The following is a 5,903-nucleotide window of genomic DNA, read 5'->3' as shown; positions in this document are numbered from 1 at the left end:
ACATACGCAATGTTATTGTTGTTAAATAAGCAGACGACTATAGAGTGGTATTCTGCTTCTTGTTTTACAAATGAGGTTTGTGTGAAATTCGTCTACAGGAGACAGTTTTAGACTGATCCGAAATGGTCAAGATACACCAAACAAACAAGACGTTATCTGAGAAGTTTTTGAGACTATGCCAGACGGTGTGCCGGTGTTGACTGAAACGGTACGAGGCCGGTATCATACGTCATTTGTGCGTAAGTGGCAAGTTCGTATTTGGGTACCCATACTGATTTACAGAGGTGTTTCCCACAAGAAGGTATTTTCGGTTCTATCTCGTTGGGCACATGCATATTAATGTAGTATTAAGAAAGCATCTTCGTAAAGGATTATTATCATTATTATAGTTTACAAGAAGAAGAGAATGAGATAGATCTGGGAGACATGTTAAGGTCGCGTGGTGACGAGGCTGGGTTCGCACACCGTCGTAGTATCTTAAGAAATTTTGGGGCTCGTTTTATAAGATAATCCAGGCCAAGAAGCGGCTAAAAGACGCTGACGGTTATTTCAAAGGTCTGTTACATACAGAAAAGATGAACATCAGAACTTCTAGGTCTATAATGTCAAGAGAAACAAATACACTGTAAGGTGATCGCCCGAAACAAATTTTAAAGCATAGCTGTGGATAGCACCAATTAGTCGAGAGTCAAAAAGATATCATAGACTAAAATATTCAAATTTGAACTTTTAATAAAAGTTCAAATTTGAATTACACTTAATAAGTGTAATTAGTTCCAGTTTAACCCAAATTCAACATACCAATTAGCACCCACATTTTTAAACGTTGTTATACCACAGCTGATCTGCTAAAGGCTGACAGGGCGCTAAACCAATTTTTAACCTATATTTTTATAATCAATCTACTAATTTACCTTCGTTAAAATTTATTCAATCACACATGTTGTAAAATATATATCGTCTGAATCCTGTGTTTGCTGGCTCCCTCTTACGAAATCATTTAGGTTTTAAATCCGTCAAATGTAACTTAATACATGTCCATAACTATGCCTCACGTAATTCTTTGCTCCCACAGTAATCTTCATATCTTTAGATATATGTGGCGTACTTCCACAACACACGACGTCACTGATTCAGTAAATTCGGCAGTTAACAGTTTCGTTAACCGTTGACGTTCAAGCACCGCCTATGTTTAACTTCCACGCATACTAAGTACGAAATATAAGAATATATAGGTATTTAGAATACGGAGGCTAAACCATAAGCATTTGCGTGAAGTGAGGCGGTGAGCACCTACCTCCTTTGCACTAACCCTATGTTTATATGCTATGGCGCTGGTGCGATGTCGTTTTGTCAAGGTACTACTGTAGTGGTGTTTGTCGTTTTATCATTTATTAAATTTATCACGTTGATCTACGGGGTCAAAAATTTTGGGTATGTAGATTTATGTAGTCAAAGCAGACGAAGACGGGTCTCCGTGGGCTCCATATCGTGCAAAAGAACCTGAAGACTTCGCTGTGAGACTCGTACGCCGAAAACACACGACTCAAATGACTGCAGATACGACTGACGAGTATTGGTAGACCGGTCTGATTTTAGGACGCTAAATTTTTATATGTGGGTTCCTCACCAGGAAATATACAACCAGATCCACCTTTGGCATGTCAGCACTGTGGAGTACAGCATTAGGACTGAAAATGCCCGTCTAAAAACGAGAAATGCAACTAGTATATACAACAAGATTAAGCAACTAAGTTTTCCAGCACAGTGTTCAATCTTTAGCTAAAATAGTATTTTAATCGCAAGCAGTTTCTGCTCTTAAAAAATTATGGAAGTAGGCTCAAGTAAGCAGTCAATACCGTACGGGCTTGACCAAATACGACCGGGTTTGTGCGGTCGCTCAGGTAATTACCCTGATGATCATTGATTACAATAAACACATTAGCCTTTAATCTGCGAGTTAACTACGTCTTTTATATCAGCATTATTTAAAAGTTAATTGACTACTACCCAGAACTAAAAAGCTCTAGTTAGAAGTAACCAAGAGAGTACCTAATCGCCGCTTAGACTTGGTTTGCGTGCAAGTTTAACTTATATGGTAAAGCACATTAAATTCAATGTCAGGTTGCTTTCAATTCGTTACCTGGGTAGATTGAAAAACCGGAAAAACTCACTTCAATAGTACGCTTTGTCTTCTTAATTCGTGGCTCCTGTAATCGCCGGCAAAAAACGATTGGGAGCAATTCGTCTCTGCGCAAATATTTCCACAGAATATAAGTTGACCCTGACGAGGCATCACCGTTCACTATCGATTACGGAGAAGATATGGACGAAACTTGTACAGAACGGTTCTCTTTGAAAAGTGACTTAAATGAGGCGCATCTACAAGTCAACGTTGATAAGGTCTCACGACAGCTACTGACATGCAACGTCTCGGAGGTCTCATTAATATAAATTGTTTGTCTGCTCCAAATGGTCCCATATAACTTCATTGGTCGCGGGACTGCCAGGCACCTCTATGCCTAAATAACGAGCCAGTGACCAGCGGTAGTCGCGTTGAACAACAACGAGTGAGTACTTTGCTTTATTCGAACAGATCGCCGAGTATGAATTCTGGAAAAGTGTACGTTTGTAGAGCAAAAAGTAGCTTATTTTACGACGAGAACTCTATCCGCACTTATCACTCTAACAGAGTGATCGTTGACGTGCGGTGCCTGAGAATTCAGAGGTTACATGCATGCCTGGGCCTACCTAACTGCTACAACGTGTTTATCGCGTTCAAGCGCAAGCTGCAGGAACCGACTTCCAAAAAAATAACGCTCTTTCAATAATGGACAGACTGCAAGAAAGTGCTCGGCGAAAACAAATACATTTTAACATCCAAGGCATTGTCTGTTTACTATGATCCGTTCACTGAGAATACAAGGTACCCCACTATGCCGTTCTTTCACTACTTGCACCCCAACGGTTTTAGAAAACATTCAGTGCATAAGCTGTTCGCTTAGCACCTCAAAGAAGTCTGATCGAAAAATGGAAGAAAGGGCTCGGCCCAAATCGTCGCTGAGTAAAAGTTTTATAGGTACATATTGGCAAGCGATTTATTCACGTGCTACTGCCAATCTCAAACACATCTTGGAACTACGCCACGGTTCAGGTAAGCAATCAATGTAATATGGGAAGTGGCAGCCCGACGACGGTTAGGCGCAACAAAAATTTTATGTTGGTAAATTAATGACATTAAAACGTCGGGAACATCCATACTACTTCTCTTAGGTACTTCCGGAAGATGTTTGTGGCGTGTATATATTATATAAAGCTGCAGGAATGTATTAATAATAAAAGCTATTTAAACAACTACTTACAGTTATTCAAATGCAAGTCAATAAAACCATATGATAATAAACTTCTCGGTAAACTCTAGTGTAGATATTGACATTAATAAACTAAGTTTTAGTCTCACTAGTTTACGAACTTTTGACCCCATTTTGCCACATTAATTTACGCAATACCTTTCTTGTTTTTGGCGAGGTAAAACATTTGATGGATTTTTCTAAAATGGTGTGTCGAATAGCAGATGCATTAGCTGGCTTCGTATTATCTTGTGAAGGCCGAACACCAACTTTAGGAATGTCGTAACATATTCATATAAGAAGTGTGTGTTCGAGAGGACTTAAGTGAAGATGGCGAAATCTATTTTAAAGGGACGAGGCACTTGCACGCTATAATCGTGATGCAGGAGCATACTTTGATAAGAATCTATGTGAAAGAGTAGACTCATTACCAATCTAAAAATGTTAATCATATGTAAACCAATTCTGAAATAGTTAGTGCGTGATTTCTTATATACATATATATCTAGGCTGCAAAATTCACTAATTAACTGTTGTGTGCGAACTGAGATAATATATTCAATATGTAGCAGAAATTATTTTCTTACGCCATGCGAAGCAAAAAAAATCAAGTTCTTTTAATTTCGTAGTTTTACACTGGTCAAGGCAACTATTGGTTCAAATTTGTTTTCAAAACCGACACCAAACTTACCTCTCATTTGCAGGATTTTTCCTAAACCTATTCGTAGCAATACCACAGTATAGCAGAGCATGCATGGTATATACTACTAGCAGAGTAGGAATAAATGAATAACACACGTTATATATATGGCACACTAGCGAACTAAGTCCACATACCAATAGGTAATGCACAGCGATTGATCACACGGAAAGAGGAAAATAACGAAAACTAATCAGTCAGAAAGAAATATGAAAAGCACAAAAGAGAAAAAAGCCAGAAAGATAACTAGCAGTCATAATAAGTAAATGGTCGTCTTTTTTTTGAGTAGCGTAAATAGTCTGCTTTTAAAACATTAATGATTTGAGTCTCCAGTCTACCTTAATCAGTAAAAATTTTTATAGCAATATTTATCGATATTTATTGTGCGAATTATATTAGATGAAATATTTTTTAGCAATATCTACTCTATTTTTTTATATAGCAAGTATACCAAAGTGCCGTAATTTAGTCGCGTGCAGTCGTCTTTTATCTACTGTTGCAAAGAAAAGCAACATCTACTTTTATGGCACTTCTAGGAAAACCGCGCAGGGCAAGATTTTGGCCTAGTGCTGGCCATTGGATCCAAAAAGGTCATGTTACCTCTTAAGTGCGGTGAATCACGACAAATGGCTATCAAGCACTACCTTCACATAAAGAGTGTAGCAGAAGTAATTTGCATATGTGCAGTATTGTTTCTAAGCGTTCAGAGGGGCTTGGGGGATCTAGAACGACGAATGACGGGAAATTTTGATTGGTAAAATACCTTTCCAAGAGAGAATTGAGGGAGCGATCGACTATCCTGTGCAGTGCGTGCCAAGCGTAATTCATTTCATCAGCTCCTCCGAACACTGCCGAGTTGGGCTCACACTGCTTATGGAAAATTTTACTGTCGAGCGTATTTCTCATCATAGCAAAGCACAGGGCAACTTTAAGGGATCAGTGGTCTAATTACGGATTTTAAAAACGTTACTGTAGTACGCATTGTATGTGGCGTATATCCTGGTAAAAAAAATTCAACAATGCTGTTTATAATCTTATTTTTGTTGGAAAATCACTTATCTGAGAAGGTACAGAGAGTGCAGCTAATCTTCCCGATTGTTGAGCACTTTTGTTGACAGTTAAATCAAGCGTCCCAGGAAAAGGTGTACAACTGAAACAAATGAAATGAAAAAAAAAACGTAATTTTAAAGAAATGGCGATTTAGCATCTGAAAATGTCGGCAGCATGGCAGTTCAAGCTAAAAAAGTGCAAAAAGATCATCATTTTATGCAGCGGCGCAAGCTTTGTGATGCAAGTGAATGACAGCTATACCGCAAGCCTCGACGCCCTTTTAGGTCGCTTCTGAAGAAAGAGAAGTTTCATCCGTTTTCACCTCCGGAGAAACTTTTTAGTTCCGTATTAGTAAAACTGGCGGAAGTGAGAGATCTAAAACGATTGTTGGCAAAGCACTGAAAGTCGAGCGGGAGTAAGCTTCAACTACAATCGAAAAACTTTCTAAGGTTAATCACGAACAGCGCTCAATATGCCAATATTGTCAATTACATGTAGTCTACTATTATCCCGAAGGCTGTAATAAAAGTCATTACATACGCATTTTTGCATGAAGTCTAAATGCTGATATATGTTCTCTTGAAACGCCACGTTGTGCAATTTAGAATTCTGAAAATCGTCTGAATTACTGTTTGATGACCCATTGCTGCCCTAGAAATTTGTGCATAGTCGAGTAACCGATACTATGTTGGATATGATGAACCTGTCCTTTTCTTGAAATTTAACAAGCGTCAGTCAATGATTTTTACATTCCAGGTGTTCGTATCTCTCTTTTTACACACATACACACACACACACATATA

The sequence above is a fragment of the Varroa jacobsoni genome, unplaced genomic scaffold (genome assembly GCF_002532875.2).
Source record: "Varroa jacobsoni isolate VJ856 unplaced genomic scaffold, vjacob_1.0 contig03113, whole genome shotgun sequence".
Classification (NCBI taxonomy): domain Eukaryota; kingdom Metazoa; phylum Arthropoda; class Arachnida; order Mesostigmata; family Varroidae; genus Varroa; species Varroa jacobsoni.
The sequence above is the reverse complement of the archived record's forward strand: the minus strand, read 5'-3'. Positions refer to the sequence as shown.